Source organism: Bos javanicus, chromosome X, assembly GCF_032452875.1.
Source record: "Bos javanicus breed banteng chromosome X, ARS-OSU_banteng_1.0, whole genome shotgun sequence".
In the NCBI taxonomy this organism is placed as follows: Eukaryota; Metazoa; Chordata; class Mammalia; order Artiodactyla; family Bovidae; genus Bos; species Bos javanicus.
In genome coordinates, this window is record NC_083897.1 from 46,431,691 (window position 1) to 46,448,860 (window position 17,170).

Below are 17,170 nucleotides of genomic sequence, written 5' to 3' on the forward strand. Positions count from 1 at the left end.
GTGAAAAGAAGAGAAGTGAAAAGCAAAGGAGAAAAGGAAAGATACAAGCATTTGAATGCTGCTTACCTGTGCAGCCCAGAAATTCACATTTGGTGAGGCTGGAATCACAGATAGATGTGACATCTTTGTTTGTTGACATGACAGCAGATGTTCCATTTCACACTACCCGTGAAATGACTGTACAGAAGTGAAACTAACACATCCCTCTGCCAGAGGCTTGTCATTCTAGGAGATATTTGCAGCAATTAAATGGTATTTTCACTTTGTTTCTTCATCTCCCCCCATCTCTGATACATAAAGAATCTGACATCCACGCCCCAACAAGATGGTTACTTTGAGGCGTTAGCCTGCCATCTTCTAGGTCTGCTGGTTCCCTGATTAAAGTCTCTTTCTTGCCTCAACACCCCATCTCTCGGATTCATTGGCCTGTCGTGCAGTGAGCAGAGGGAGTTTGGACTCAGTAACATGTTAACCCCAAACTTCTAATCTATCTTTCCCGCCCCTCCTCTTTCCCCTTTGGCCATAAGTTTGTTTTCTATGTCTGTGAGCTCAAGACCTATTCTTTTTTTTTTTTTTTTTAATTTTAACTTTCCATTTATTGAGCTTTCACGGATGGCCAAGTCTACCTTACATAGTAGGCATGATCCATTACAATAAAATAGCATTAAAAAGTTTCATGTTACAAAGCAGAGCAAAGCAAAAAAAAAAAAAAAAAAAACAGAGCAAAACAAATTACAGTTCCACCAGCTGAGCAGGAATGCAGAAATGCCTCCTTAAGTTGCTGCTTTACCACAAAAACACCAAATACTGAGTTAGTTTAATCCAGAGATATTTTTCAGACAGAGAATGTGATATCAAGTCAAGACAACAAAGAAGGAAACATGAAGGCCTCTGGGAGATGGTCCACTGAGACTCTACCCATAGGTAGGTAGGTACAGATATGAGTTTACACAACAGCTACTTTTAACATTAGGTGCGAACAAGAGAGGTGAACAGACTGAGCTTGATGTGTAAGTGCTGAGGGAGAAGTAGGGAGATATGACCACGTCAGCTGACCATCTTCCACTTCCTGTAGAAGCGCAGGACATTCTTGACTTCCACACCAGCTTCAGTTGCCGTCCCCAGCACCAGCTGCAGGGGGTAAGAGAGATTCCTAGGGTTGTCTAAACAGATGCCCGTGAGGATGGTGATCATATTCCTGTGGTCGGGGGTCCCCAGCCAGGATGAGTCCAGCAGACCTCTGCAGATGTCAAGCATGTTATAGAGGTCCCAGGCATCAGAGTCTGGCCTGGTCATCCTGGGTCTCACCAACATCACAGACACACAGGACTGGCAGAGAAGGTACTGGTTCCCTCTCTTCAGCTCCCCCTCTAGGAAGGTGATGGCTGCTGAAGCCCACTTGTCCTCCCTTCTCAGGATATACAATATGTTCACCACGATGTTGGGTACGATGAGGAGAAACTGACCGCTGGTGGCAAGCTGCCGGATGACTGGCAGGTGCTCACAGAGGGCCCAGGCATCAGGGAACAGGTAAAGGGTCAAAGCTGACCGAATCTGGATGTGCCTGAGAGTTTTCTCCAGCAGCACCACCTCACTTTGAAGCCACAGTTGTACTATGTCTTTGAAAAATCTGATCCTGGAAGTTTTCTCTAGCAACTGCTGAGATGGGTTGTCTGGTCCTTCAAACCCAGTGCTCACAAAGACCCCTGAATGAGAGTCATACCTCAGGAACTGTTCTTAAGGGCAATTACTAACAGACATATGAGCTCCTTTACCTTGTTTTCACTAAACAGTTATAAGTTTGAGTTAATTTTAGTAAGTTAATTCATCACTCTGGATCTTTGTCTCCCTATCTAGAAAATGGAAATAATAATAAACTGCCCTACCTACTAGTCCATGAAGCTTATGAAAGGCTGAAATAAGATGTTGTATATAAGAGTTGTTCACAAAATATAATGGTTTGTTTTCACATATTTCACATTCTTTTAGCCGAGAAGCACCTAGTGGTGTTCAAGACGTAAAAGTGAAGTCAACAGAATCACTGTTCTCATGGACTTTATAACACAAGGTGTTCAATTGGCAGACCTATTTCAACCCCTAATATTATGGTAGTCACTGTGCTAACTGAGGGGATTAATGAGGATGAAAAACAAGATCCTTAAATTTAACGTTGTAAATCCATTACACTTCAACTTTTTTAAAAGGGAAAAAGAAAAGCAGGATCCTTACCTTCACAAAGCACACAGTTTATGCAAGAGGCTTGCCCATTAACCAACAACTACAAAATAGCACAGGTAGTACCTTGAGAGAAAAGAGCACAAGAGGAAAGGCTCCCATGCATTTCTAATCATTTCTAATGTTCTCTGCCTGTGCTTCAGAGATGCTGCCAACATGTCATCAGTACTGACCTGGCTCTTTAGACTTGCACAGTTGGGTTCCCCGTATGTTTGGGTAAACTGAATAACAAATTAGCATGCTTTGTATTCCATTATCTATTTTACTGGATTGGCCAAAAAGTTCATTTGGGTTTTGAAAATTTCTGGCCAGTCTAATTCAATTAAAAAACCTGAAATCTTTATTAAAATAGGTTAAGCACCAACATTAAAGAATGAAGCAATAGTAACCCACAGACAACTTTTTAAAAAGACATTAACTCCTCAGTTCAATTTCTTTTCTTTTCTTTTTTTCCTCACTAATGCTAAACAAACATTGTTTAGGGAAGATCCATATTTTTGGCATTGTAGTCCTCAAAATCAAAATATCTATTTATTGTTGGAAAAACATCTCAGAATTGCTTTCATTAATTACCTAATTTAATCTGACTTGAAATATTTAAGCAAAATAAATTTAAAATTCCAACTAGAAACATAAAAGATTTACCAAAGGAAACTTCTACTCTAAGCACTTAACTGACATGAGATATTGTTGTGTATGAGCTCTTCCTGTTTTTTTAATAAAGTATCAAGTTTTCCCAAGATAACATCCCATGGGGCCTGGAAAATTTATTTTTAAAGGGTGTAATTTTTTCCTTTAATATGCTGCTATAATTCTAGGACAGCAGTCTCTCTCTGGGGGAAAAAAAAAGGCATTCCAGTGGGTTGCCATCTGTATAGCCCCATTCCAAATGATCAGAACAAACTGGTTCAGAGGCTGAATGACAAATATTATGAATTTCAAACAAATCTAAACCTGCCATTCTTCTCAACTCGGATGCTCAGGAAATCATTTAAAACATTAGATAACCGTGTCATTGCACACATTGAGAGGTGTTTTGATTTCAGGGATTACAATTACCTGAGAAACACAGAACCATTTGCCTTGCAGAAGCTATTTAGATTTGAAGACCTCTTCATCACAGCCCTGAAATTTCATCTTACATCATCTCCCAATGCGAGCTGCCTGTATTATACTTGGAGCTGCTTTGAAAGCTGCAGCCTTGTTTTACTGCCAAGTCTCACAGACAGCGTTAGTATGATAGGCTGTGACACATACAGGTACTTTTGAGAAGAGAGGTTAAATCCTAGAGGGAAAAGGGTTTGGGGAACAAATGACTTAACAACAGGAAGAAATCAGTTAGCCAGCAAAGCAGCAGGACTGAACAGGTATTTAGCTCTTTAAGGAAACATCCAACTATGTATAAAGGTCAAAGAAAAGAATGAGATCAATTGGAGTAGATATTTACAGGTACTTAATATTTGATGATGCTGATATTTAAAGACAAATGACAAGGAATTCATCATTTCTGTGTGCCATTAATTTATAAATATTCTTCATTTAAAAATAAACTTTCTTACAGAAATGATATCCACTTAATCATATTTCTTTTTTGAAATGTATTTCTTATTTGATTTGCTTTCAATAATTGAACTATACCAGAGCACACCACTTAAAATGCTTCTTCATTTAACCCAAAAGTAATTAAATCAGTAATAAGCATGTATTATGAATAAGTTTATCAATCGATGTCAGCATTTCAAATGTTGGAAATTGTTCAGTAATATCCAAGATAATGATTTCAGAAATACAGGGGAGGCATCATGACTCAATGTGTATTATGACATTTATGAAATGTTAAGCAGAAAAAAATGAGAAAGAAAAAAAAGAAAAAGAGCTATTAAAGGCAAGCATGTCAATTTCATGAAGTGGTTCAAGATTAGTATTTTATTCAGAATGAACTAATTTAGTATTATTTTATAGTCCTCAGACCAATAGACCAGTCTCTACTTCAAAAATGCTCAGATAACATTTTTCTAATTTAAAGTTTCTCTCTGCTTAAGATTTAACTATCCAAAGAATAATATTTATAAGTTTCATCTATTTTTACCTCGCTTACCAGTAATAGCCTCAAAAGATTTCGTGCCTTCAAAGACTTGATTGTTTCTTCCAAGATTTTAGCTATCAAAGTTTTAAATTGTTCCTTGGGATATGTTGGGGCAATTAGATCACTGCCCTCAAAATCTGCATTTAATAGCAGTGATTTTATTTCAAGTTTTGAAAGAAGTAAAGCAGGAGTTATCTCATTAGAAGTTCATTGGCTAGAACTTTATTAAAAAATACTTGTTTTGGGTGTCGTTTTATCTTTTATTAGAAGCCTAATAGATTCATTCTAAAATCAAAAAGCATAAATCCCTTTCCAAATTCTCAAATGTTTCTAAGAAAAAAGGTTTTTATTTTGAATTGGTTACCACTATTAAATTCTTATTTTAGAAAATTCCTTCCTCTTTTATATACAATTGCATATTATAAAGATGATACATATAGTAACCTTTGCATATATCTGTGTATCATCTTTGTATACATTGTGTTATTATTATAAAATTGAGATGTCAAGGATATTGTCAATCTTTAAGGTGTTTTGCTGATCTCTTGAATAATAAAGTGAAAGAGGTTAATATTATTTCATTATCACCCCCCTTTTTCTGTTTCTGTACTCAACATGAATCATTCATTCAATAAGCTTTTTTGCTAAACATTGTGGGTAACACACAAAACACACACACACACACTCTAGGAAGTCAAGACACATACACCATCAAGGAGAAAAAATGATTAAATGCCAATACAGCAGGAGTTGTGATAGAGCTTTTTAAATAGATGAGATTCATCTTCACTGAAATTTATGAAGATGGTGATAGGACTTGAGCTGGGTCTTAAAGTATACTGGATTAAGTTGAAATGAAGGGAGAGGGTATGTACAAGGAAGAGTTAAGAAACAAAGAATGAGCATGACCAGGAGACAATGAATGGAGACTGCTTAACATAAAGCAGTTATGTTTTAATCCCCGTCCCTGGGATTCTCCAGGCAAGAACACTGGAGTGGCTTGCCATTTCCTTCTCCGGTGCATGAAAGTGAAAAGTGAACGTGAAGTCGCTCAGTCGCGTCTGACTCTTAGCGACCCGATGGACTGCAGCCTACCAGGCTCCTCCATCCATGGGATTTTCCAGGCAAGAGTACTGGAGCGGGGTGCCATTGCCTTCTCCGGAAGGTGTTGATAGGGAAAGATAAATTTGGAAATAAATTTTGGAGGAATGTAAGTACTAAAGGGGAGATTTGGCGCTAGTTTTACCCTGGGAATAGGGTAGAAATGGTGAATACAGATGTCCTAGGGAAGAAAACATCAACAGGGTTTTCATCTATTCATTCTAGCAAGCATTTGTCAAGTACCGTGTGTGTGTGTGTGTGTTTGTGTGTGTGTGTGTGTGTGTGTGTGTGTGTGTGTGTGTATAGTCGCTCAGTGTCCTACTCTTTGCAACCCTTTGAACTATAGCCCACCAGGCTCTTTTGTCCATGGGATTCTCCAGGCAAGACTGCTGGAGTGGTTTGCCATTCCCTTCTCCAGCGGATCTTCCCAACTATTTTAATTGGTAGAATATTAATGGGCTGGAGATTCCAATATGGCTTCAAGGCTTTGAGATTTCAAAAACAAATTTTATATTAACTGAAATTTTATTATGCTCTCTGGTCCTTTTAAAAATAAAATTCTAAAAGGTGCTTGAACCACGTAAGGAGAGGGAAACAGATGAACCAAATTTGTGTAATTAGTTCCTGAACTGACCTTCAATTCCACTGTGCTCCTTGCCTTTGAATCCTTATTTCCAAACCTGTCTTCAGCTCCTTTCCTGCCTCACCTCTCCAACTTCCCAGACCCTAACTACTTTATTTCTAGATGTTGTTCCAACTTGGAGGTTTAGATCATCCTGGGCAAAGCCTAAGATAGCTTTCCTTTTCTGGTTTGCACTGGAAAAAATTGACTTGGAGAAAAATTAGGAAGTTTCAGAAGAAAAACAATTAGGGTAGGAAAAAATTGATCACTTTGTCTATTGACTATCACTTTTGTGTCTTCCCTTATAGCTCAGTTGGTTAAAAAAAAAAAAATCCGCCTACAATGCAGGAGACACCAGTTGGATTCCTGGATCAGGAAGATCTGCTGGAGAAGGAATAGGCTACCCACTCCAGTATTCTTGGGCTTCCCTTGTGGCTCAGCTGGTAAAGAATCTGCCTGCAATGTGGGAGACCTGGGTTTGATCCCTGGGTTGGGAAGATCCCCTGGAGAAGGGAAAGGCTACCCACTCCAGTACTGTGGCCTGGAAAATTCAATTGACTGTATAGTTCACGGGATCACAAAATGTCAGACATGACTGAGCGACTTTCACTTTCACTATTGACTTAGTAGTGATGGTGGGATTCATTTTCATATAGGTGAGTCCTGATAGACAGATGGAAAATATAAAATTGGAAATTAAGGTAGGAAACAAGATTGGAATGCAGATTTGGGAGTCTTCACCAATGGCAATTAAAGTCTCACAAATGTCCTGAAGAGTATGCCCCTTTCTGTGAGTGGGCATTAGTGGTAAGGAAACAGGTCTGTGGTGTTCTTCATGGTCAACTAATATTAATGTGCTGAGTCTTATTAAGTTTTTGCAACAACTCTATGAGGTAGGAAGGTGAGACAGATTGTCTATCATTTCTTATTAGGATTTTTTTCTAATTAGATTAAGAATTTTACTCATCTTAAGACTGATATACATATTATTCTGAGACTGATTTCTTCTAAGGCCCTACACACATAGACCAATACTTTATTTTCATGCCTGGTCTAATTATTCCAAAAATTAGCTGACTCTGTTGTCTTTCCTATCAGTACACACAGTCTTGCTCTCACAAATAAATGTGATTAGAAAAATTGCACATGTTAAAAAGAAGAACAGCTTAAGGAAATTTGGTCTATAACACACATATCCACTTGTCAGCTAAAAATAAAGCAAATGTGTAAGGGAAAGCATAAAAGAGAAAAGGGCTTGTTATTCTTTGAGAGATATGTTTTGAAACCATTGGTAAGTGTACCTGGAAAAACAATAAACTATAAAAAAATCAGTCTTTTTATTCATTTATTAATTTTCTACTGAACATACTACATTGTATTCAAGTTCTTTTCTCTTTTTTAAATCATTTTGTTATATACCATCAAGAGGAGCCATAAATATAAATCCCAGAGGATGGGACAACATTCAGTAACTATAAGACACAGGTGGGAAATTAGAAATACAGAGAACTCTTATTCACTCCTTTGGATCACCAGATCATAGAATTGAAAGGAATTTGAAAAAAAAAAATTAATTTAGGCATCTTTGGTTTAAAGAAGAGAGATTGTGAAAAGCTTAAGGTCCTATAGCTGGTAAATGGTAGAGCTTTCATTCCGTGGTACCACACTAATATTAGTCCCCACACCTTGACTAAATGAATGAATCCAAAAGTAACATTTGAATTCCTACTATGTGGTATGCGTTGAAGGGGAAGCTAAAGTTTAAAAGAAAGTGAAAGTGAAGTTGCTCAGTTGTGTCCAACTCTTTGCGACCCTATGGACTGTAGCCCACCAGGCTCCTTCATGATGGGATATTTCAGGCAAGAATACTGGAGTGGGTTGCCATTTCCTTATCTAAAAATTGGCTCAGTGGGTAGAGAATCTTCCTGCAAAGCAGTAGACACAGGCAGACATGGATTCGATTCCTGGGTCAGGAAAATTCCCTGGAGCAAAGCATGACAACCCACTCCAGTATTCTTGCCTGGAGAATCCCATGGACAGAGGAGCTTGGCAGGCTACAGTCGATAGGGTCACAAAGAGTCAGACACGACTGAAGCGACTGAGCATGCACACACACACATGTCCATAAACAGATGAACGTATATATATCAAATCCATGTCTGCCTGTGTCTCCTGCTTTGCAGGTAGATTCTGTACCCACTGAATCATATATATATATATATATATATATATATATATACACAAATCACTTTGTTGTACAGCAGAAACTAACACAATGTGGTAAAACAACTATATTCAATAAAATAATTTTTATTTTTTTTAGAGTTTTAAATTTGAAGACACCTACCCTGTTGCTAGGAGTTTTGAAATTGATGTGAAGTCAGCATACAAGAATCAGCTAACAAATACAATCAGAATGAGTCTATAATCAAATGTTCAATGGAAGCAGGGCATTGACTAGGAATAGAAGTTGGAATTGGATAGAACAGAGTTATATAACTGAGTTATAACTGTGTTATATAGTTAGACTCTCATTAGTTATCTATTTTATACATAGAAGTGTATATATGCCAATCCCAACCTCCTAATTCATCCCACCTTCTTTTCCCACCTTGGTTTGCATACATTTGTGTCTCTATCCCTGCCTTGAAAATAAGTTCATCTATACCAATTTTTCTAGATTCCACATATAAGTGATACTATACAATATATGTTTTTCTCTTTCTGACTTACTTCACTTTGAATGACACTCTCTAGATACATCCACATTTCTGTAAATGGCATAATTTCTTTCTTTTTATGGCTGAATAATATTCCTATATATATATTTATACATACACACACACACACATATATATATGTATATATCACATCTTCTTTCTTTATTCCTCTGTTGATGGACATCTAAGTTGCTTCCATGTCCTGGCTATTGTAAATAGTGCTGCAATGAACACTGGGGAGCATGTGTCTTTTTGAATTATGGTTTTCTCTGGGTAAATGCCCAATTATGGGATTGCTGGGTCATATGGTAGTTCTATTTTTAGCTTTTTGAGGAACCTACATACTTGTTTTCCACAGTGGCTGCACCAACTTACATTCCCACCAACAGTGAGAGAGAGCTCTCTTTTCCCCACACTTTCTCTAGAATGTATTATTTGTAGATTTTCTGATCATGGCCACACCAGCTATACCAGTGTGAGGTGATATCTCATTGTAGTTTTGATTTGCATTTCTCTAATAATGAGCAATGTCAAGCATCTTTTCGTGTTTGTTGGCCATCTATATGTCTTCTTTGGAGAAATGTCTATTTAACATGAGTCTTCTGCCCGTGTTTTGATTGGGTTGTTTGTTCTTTTGATATTGAGCTGCATGAGCTGTCTGTGTATTTTAGAGATTAATCCTTGTTGGTTGCTTTGCTTGCAAATATTTCCTTCCATTCTGATGGTTGTCTTTTCATCTTATTTATGATTTCCTTTGCTATAAAATTTTCTCAGGAATTTTAAATCCCTGCCCCCCAGATAAGCTGTATTTACTCTTACTGTGAAATTATCAAAATTCCTGCCAAAGCAGTTTCCTCCACTTTAAGATCTTATATCTCACTAACATATGATAAACATTATAGTCTCCTTTTTATGGCAAATAGCACATAACTCCAGAAAAATGTAGAGAAAGCTTCTAGCATAAGTCCTCATTGAAGTGGAAGCATTCAGTGCCCCAAACTGCTTGCTTTAAATTAATGGTTACTATCAAAAGGCTAAGATACAAATGTATACTTATCCAATGGTTTGAGACAACCAAAAAAGAAAAAAAAAATGGGCAAGTAATATTACTCTTGAGTTTTACTCATTTACAATAAAGTTATCGTACTGCAAATATTAAACCCACAAATGTATTTAACCTGTTTCAAGGAAAAATTGCATCATCTATAGAGGAATTTTAAAATGCATGTTTCATTGCCATTGAATCAGTATTCTTTTTCATTGCTGAGTTTCTCCAGGGCCTGTAATTATGCTGACACATAGTAGGCATGCAATAAATATTGTTGCATTTTCTAGATCAGGTCCTTTTCGCTCTCTAAATATATTAACATTTAACCTCAATGGTTGCTTAGGCCCCAAGGGCTACACAGAGACTAACAACAATATGAAAACATACTTTCAAAGCCATTTCATAAACAATGCTAAAATTAGATATAGTTCTGTGTGTGGCGGGGGAGGCATTTCTCTTCTTTCTGTGAAAAAATTAAGGATTAAAACTGGTGAGATCTTTCAGAGCTGCAGTGTGAGTTTGAATAACAAAGAAAGAAGGAAAGAAAAAGGAAAAAAGCAAGTAAAGCAAGTCAGCCTGATGCAGAATAAGAGAATTAAGAACTGCTTTTATCACTAACCCCCAGGGGAAAAAAAGTTGATAAATGGAGCAAAAATAAGGTAAATACTATACTCCCAAAACAGAAAACTGAAATTTTATGAGGCTGTTGCCAGCTGATATTCCTTACCTACTTGGCTTGAAACAAATGAGAGGCAGAAGAGTTAAACGCTGTGGTGTTATGAGACCAAACCTGGGTCCGCTAGTCCACATGTAGTAAAGTCAGTCTACGGACAGCAGGTTGTGGTGAAGAAAAGTGCAACGTTTATAGCAGGGCACCAGGCAAGGAGTCCAGGGCAGCTAGTGCCCAAAACAACCTAACTCCCCAGTGGATTTCAGGAAAGCATTTTAAAGACCCACCACCATATGAGAGGGGGTGGGTCTTGGGGTGAGTGTTCAGCTCATGTTCAGCTCAATTGTGATTCTCTGATTGGTTGATGGTGAGGTAACAGGGTGGTGTCACAGGGGTTAATATTATGGATCCTCAGGCTCCAGTAGGTCTGGGGGTACATGCTTCTGGTCATCAAGTAGTTAAGTCTTCCACTTAACTAGGTTTTAGCATCTGTAAAACAACTCAGGAAATGTCCATCAACTACTATTAGCTACATACTTCAGAGAGGAGCTAAAGCCAAGGATATGGGAGGAGGACCATCCCAGGAAGGACCCATAGGGTCCTACTTGGTTACACTGGTTTTGGAGTCAGATCAGGATATTCACTCCAATTCTGCACTTAAACAAATGTGAGACTTTCAAGGTTACTGTGACGTTAAAGAAAATATTAACAAATAGCAGCTTTCAATAAGTACAGCTTTTTCAGCTCCTTAAGTTATAATTAGTATTTCAACTGTGGACAATCATGCTGAATTTAGTCCTAATAAGGCAATTTTTCTGCCTAAAACAAATACCCACACCATAGGCACTATGAACATGCCAGTAAAATCTTGTTGGAATATTTTTAAGCCAAATTTTTTATCACACTAATAATATCCCTAGAGTCAATACAGACAAAATAAAAAAATGCTGCTATAGTACAATCAAGTGTTTAAAAAATAAGCATGAAATAAGTTCCTACTATGTGACATGTTTTGCCAGGCAGAGGCTACCACAATAAGTAAGGCTTAATTGTTGCCCTTAGGGGAGAGAGTGGGAGAAGAGCCTTGTAAATATTTATAAAAGGGGTAATGAGGAGGTCCATTGTTTTCAACTCAGCGAGTCTTGTGGCAGAAAACAACTTGGGATCAGAAACATCCTTGGTCCTTGTTCCCATAATCCTGTAAACCACAACTGGAGATTTCTAGTAGGTTACCACTAAAATGTGAGCCATCTAAACTCAATGAAAACAATCACAGTTAAAAAGAAGAGAGTCCATATATCCAAAGCATGATATGAATCACTCTTAAAAAAGTAAGAGCTAATGGAAAATCAACATTTTTATAGAGTATGCAATTTACCAAGTACTTTCCTTTCTATAATCTCATTTGACCATCATTGTTACAGAGTCCAAGCTCACTCTGCTTGCCACATGACAGGCCAATGAATCCGAGAAATGAGATATTGAGGCAAGGAAGAGACATTAATTGCGGCAGATCAAGAAAATGGCAGGCTAGAGCCTTAAAATAACCACCTTATTGGGGTCTAGACTCCAGGTTCTTTCATAGATCAGAGAGAAAGAAGGGAATGAAGCAATGAGGAACTAAAGTCAAAAGGCAGAAGAGAGAGGGAGAGGCAGTGGGGAAGTAAAGTGAAAGGGTCTCCAATCTTGCAAAACATCTCCAAGGTTATGTCCAGCCTTCGGAAGGGGTGTGTTAATCTCTTCTATTCACAGGTGGACAGGGACAAACTATCTCACCTTGAGCTGAACAAAGGCATTTTGGTTTACAGTCAAGCAGGGGGCAAGGTCCTCTAGGCAAGCCATTGTGTATGATTATAATAATGAAAGCAAGTCAAAGAAACAGTTTCCAACATGGAATCAGAATTGGCTTCCTCCCTGCAACATCATAAATCCATGAACTAAGCAGTCATTCTTTGGCACATTTTATAGGTAAGGAAACAGGCTTCAAAAAGTGGAGCAAATAATTTGAATTGGTATGATATGCTGGGAAATAAAAGCAGGTGTTCTTGAGGACTGCAAAAAGAAATGCCTCAAAGGTAGAAATCAGGTGGGATCAAATTAAAGAATAAAAAGGAAGGGAAGAAGGGAGGAAGAGAAAAAAAGCAAGCAAGGAACAAAAGGAAGGAAGGAAAGAAAGAAAGAAAGATAAGCCACAGTCCAAAGGCACAGAGGAGGAAGAGCTCCTGAAAAGTGAGGAGACTTTTTGAAGTGCTTCTAACACAGAGATGGCTGAGACCATGGAGCAACCAAAATGATGATAGGTGAGCCCTACAGAAGAAGCAGTGAGAAATTTTGACCCCACCGTAATGCCTCTATCATGATCTTGGACCAGCCAACAAAAAAGTTGCCTATGCATCCTATCTCCATTTCCTTTCCTTGATGCCCTTAGACCACTCTAATCAGATTCTAGCCCTTCCATTAATGCCACCAACAGTGCTCTCATGGAGGTGACTAACGAACTCCAAAGTTGTTGTGGGAGCATGTAATTTCCTTGGTTCTGTCTCATCACAACGAAAATTTGAAGCAACAGACGTTAAAGCCCTCAGACAGACCATGTCTCAGCTCTCGAACAGATCAGCATTACAGCTCTTGGACAGATCAGTGTTACAGCTCCGTGTTACACCCAGTTTTATTTAAGAAAATACATCCTTGAGGCGTGAGGGCATGCTGACCCAAAAGAAGGGAAGAGAAGAGAGAGAGACCCCTGGCCCTTTGACTCCTCTTTTTATGTTTTTTCTCCTCCCCCTGGGCCTGCCCTGTGTAAATTGGGCTAGCTAGGAGTGTTGTTTGTTCTACCTGAGGTCCTCACTCCGGTCCTAGGACCTTCCTTTGTTCTATTTTTGTGGGCTTTTCCCTTCCTTGTCTTTTAGCCACCACCATTCTGGACTCCTTTTTCCTATTCTAACTACCTAACAAAAGTGTTCAGAAAAGGCAATGGCAACCCACTCCAGTACTTTTGCCTGGAAAATCCCATAGATGGAGGAGCCTGGTAGCCTGTAGTCCATGGGGTCGCTAAGAGTCGGACATGACTGAGCGACTTCACTTTGACTTTTCACTTTCATGCATTGGAGAAGGAAATGGCAACCCACTCCAGTGTTCTTGCCTGGAGAATCCCAGGGACGGGGAAGCCTGGTGGGCTGCCGTCTATGGGGTCGCACAGAGTCAGACACGACTGAAGTGACTTAGCAGCAGCAGCAACAAAAGTGTTAATCCAGTAGTTAATTCTCAGTCCTCATCTTACTTGACTTGAATGTTCGTGTGCCACAAATTCATATGTTGAAATCCTAATCCTAATAGGTGAGGCTTCTGGGATGTGCTTAGGTCATGAGGGTGAAAACTCTCATGAATGGAATTAGTGTCCTTATAAAAGAGGCTCCATAGCTCCTTCCACTGCATGAGGATACAACAAGAAGTTGGCAGTCTGAGACTCAGAAGAGGGCCCTCACCCAACCATGCTGGCACCCTGATCTTCGACTTCCAGCCTCCAAAACTGTGAGAAATTTCTGTTGTTTATAAGCCCCTTAACCTGTGGTATTTTGTTATGGCAGACCAAATACACAAAGAGGATTTATCAGGAAAATTAAACACAATAATGGGCATCTCTTCCTCTATATCTGAGAGACAATTCAAATTCAGCATGTTCAAACCTGAACTCCTGGGCTTCTCCCTCAAGCTACTCTACCAGCCTTCCTCATCTCAATGGATGTCAGTTTCATATTTCCAGTTGTTCAGGCCAATAAAAACCTTGAAGTTATTATTTTAAAAAAATATTTCTTGAAATAAGTATATATATTAGACATCTAATGTTTAAGAATTTATACAAATTGAACAAATGCAGAATCAGAACTGGGAGTCCTCTGGTAACCTAGAGATTAGGATTCCAGGATTTCACTGCTATGACCTGGGTTTAATCCCTGGGAACTGAAATGACACAGCCATGTGGCACAGCCAAAAAAAAAAAAAAAAACAGAATTTTAATAATATCCCAGAAGCCTTCTTTAGACTTCCTCCTTCTAGTCACTTCAGTTCAGTTCACTTCAGTCACTTAGTCATGTCCAACTCTTTGTGACACCATGGACTGCAGCACACCAGGCCTCCCTGTCCATCACGAACTCCCGGAGCTTACTCAAACTCATGTCCATCGAGTCGGTGATGGATCCAACTATCTCATCCTCTGTTGTCCCTTTCTCTTCCCACCTTCAATCTTTCTGAGCACTAGGGTCTTTTCAAATATGTCAGTTCTTTGCATCAGGTGGCCAAAGTATTGGAGTTTCAGCTTCAGCATCAGTCCTTCCAATGAATATTCAGGACTGATTTCCTTTAGGATAGACTGGTTGGATCTCTTTGCAGTGCAAGGGACTCTCAAGAGTCTTCTCCAATACCACAGTTCAAAAGCATCAATTCTTCAGCGCTCAGCTTTCTTTATAGTCTGACTCTCACATCCATACATGACTACTGGAAAAAACCATAGCTTTGACTAGATGGATCTTTGTTGACAAAGTAACATCACTGTTTTTAATATGCTGTCTAGGTTGGTCACAACTTTTCTTCCAAGAAGCAAGCGTCTTTTAATTTCATGGCTGCAATCACCATCTGCAGTGATTTTGGAGCCCAAAAAAATAAAATCAGTCACTGTTTCCATTGTTTCCCCATCTATTTGCCAAGAAGTAATGGGACCAGATGCCATAATCTTAGTTTGCTGAATGTTGAGTTTTAAACCAACTCTTTCACTCTCCTCTTTCACTTTGATCAAGTGGCTCTTTAGTCTTTCACGTTCTGCCATAGGGGTGGTGTCATCTGCATATCTGAGGTTATTGATATTTCTCCTGGCAATCTTGATTCCAGTTTGTACTTCATCCAGCTCAGCATTTCTCATCATGTACTCTGCATATAAGTTAAATAAGCAGGGTGACAATATACAGCCTTGATGTACTCCTTTTCCTATTTGGAACCAGTCTGTTGTTCCATGTCCAGTTCTAACTGTTGCTTCCTGACCTGCATACAGATTTCTCAGGAGGCAGGTAAGGTGGTCTGGTATTCTCATCTCTTTAAGAATTTTCCACAGTTTGTGGTGATCCACAAGTTCAAAGGCTTTGGCGTAGTCAATAAAGAGAATAGATGTTTTCTGGAACTCTCTTTTTTTTCAATGATCCAACGGATGTTGGCAATTTGATCTCTGGTTCCTCCGCCTTTTCTAAATCCAACTTGAATATCTGGAATTTCATGGTTCACATACTGTTGAAGCCTAGCTTGGAGAATTTTGAGCATTACTTTGCTAGCGTGTGAGATGAGTGCAATTCTGTGGTAGTTTGAACATTTTTTGGCATTGCCTTTCTTTGGGATTGGAATGAAAACTGACCTTTTCCAGTCCTGTGGACACTGCGGAGTTTTCCAAATTTGCTGGCAGCTCTTTCACAGGATCATCTTTTAGGATTTGAAATAGCTCAACTGGAATTTCATCACCTCCACTAGCTTTGTGGTGATGCTTCCTAAGGCCTACTTGACTTCACATTCCAGAATGTCAGGCTCTAGGTGAGTGATCACACCATTGTGGTTATCTGGGTATCTAGTTACTAGCACCTCTCCCATAAAAAACATGGATTTCTAAATATAAAATAAAATCTGGATATTTTAGCATTTGTCTATCATCAGTGCCAGAGAAAAATAAAAGTTTTTAAAAAGCAAATAGGAAGGAGAACAGACAAATCTATCATAGAAGAAAATTTCCCAGAACTAAAGAAAGACATGAGTTCTCAGATTTAAGAAGCCCATCAGTTGTCAAGCTCAATATATGGATAAAGACCCACACCAAGACACACTGTTGTGAAATGTCAGAATAAGTGAAAAAAAAAAAAAAAAGCCTCTTAGCTTCCGGAAAGTAAAACATCGCCCTAAAGGAGCAATAATCAATGACATCTGAATTGCCATAGGCAACTTTGTGAAGGAAGAAGATGAGACAATATTAAAAATTAAGAAAATAAGATTTTTGTTAATGTTTTAGATCATATTTATATTTCTGCACATTACTGAAAAAACAGATTAAAAAGCTTGCATTCCAAAACAAAAATAGTCCATAATCCCATCACTTAACCAGGTCAATGATATGTTTTTAGCCAGGTTTTCTTCTAGTCCTTTTTCATATGCATTTTCAAAGTTAATATATTTGCAATAGTATTAAAGGTAGAAATTATATGTATATCTATATATAGATATAGATATATTGGGGCTTCCCTTGTGGCTCAGCTGGTAATGAATCTGCCTGCAATGCAGGAGACCTGGGTTCTATCCCTGTGTTGGGGATACCCCTTGGAAAAGGAAAAGGTTAGCTACTCTAGTATTCAGGCCTGGATAATTTGAAAAGAGCTGGACATATGACTGAGCAAATTTCACTTTCATATTCTACAAGCTTATTTTACAGTACATCACAGGAATTGTTCTAGTTGGTAGTTGGTAGCCTTTCTTTATTTCTCATCTTCCCCCATTTCTTCTCCTTCTCTCTCACTCCATTCCCAATCCATGGTAACATTACCACTTCTTCTCCTATTCAAGTACTAACAAGGTCTGACCCTGCCAAGCTTCTGAGATCAGACAAGATCAGGTACGTTCAGTGTGGTATGGCCTTAGACTACCACTCTTTCTATCTTTGTTA

General features: G+C 38.5%; 1 pseudogene; it reads right to left on the bottom strand.

The window, feature by feature from the left end:
- Positions 1 to 1,047: 1,047 nt before the first annotated feature.
- Positions 1,048 to 17,170, bottom strand: part of LOC133242569 (tigger transposable element-derived protein 1-like) — a 31,660-nt pseudogene continuing 15,537 nt past the window's right edge.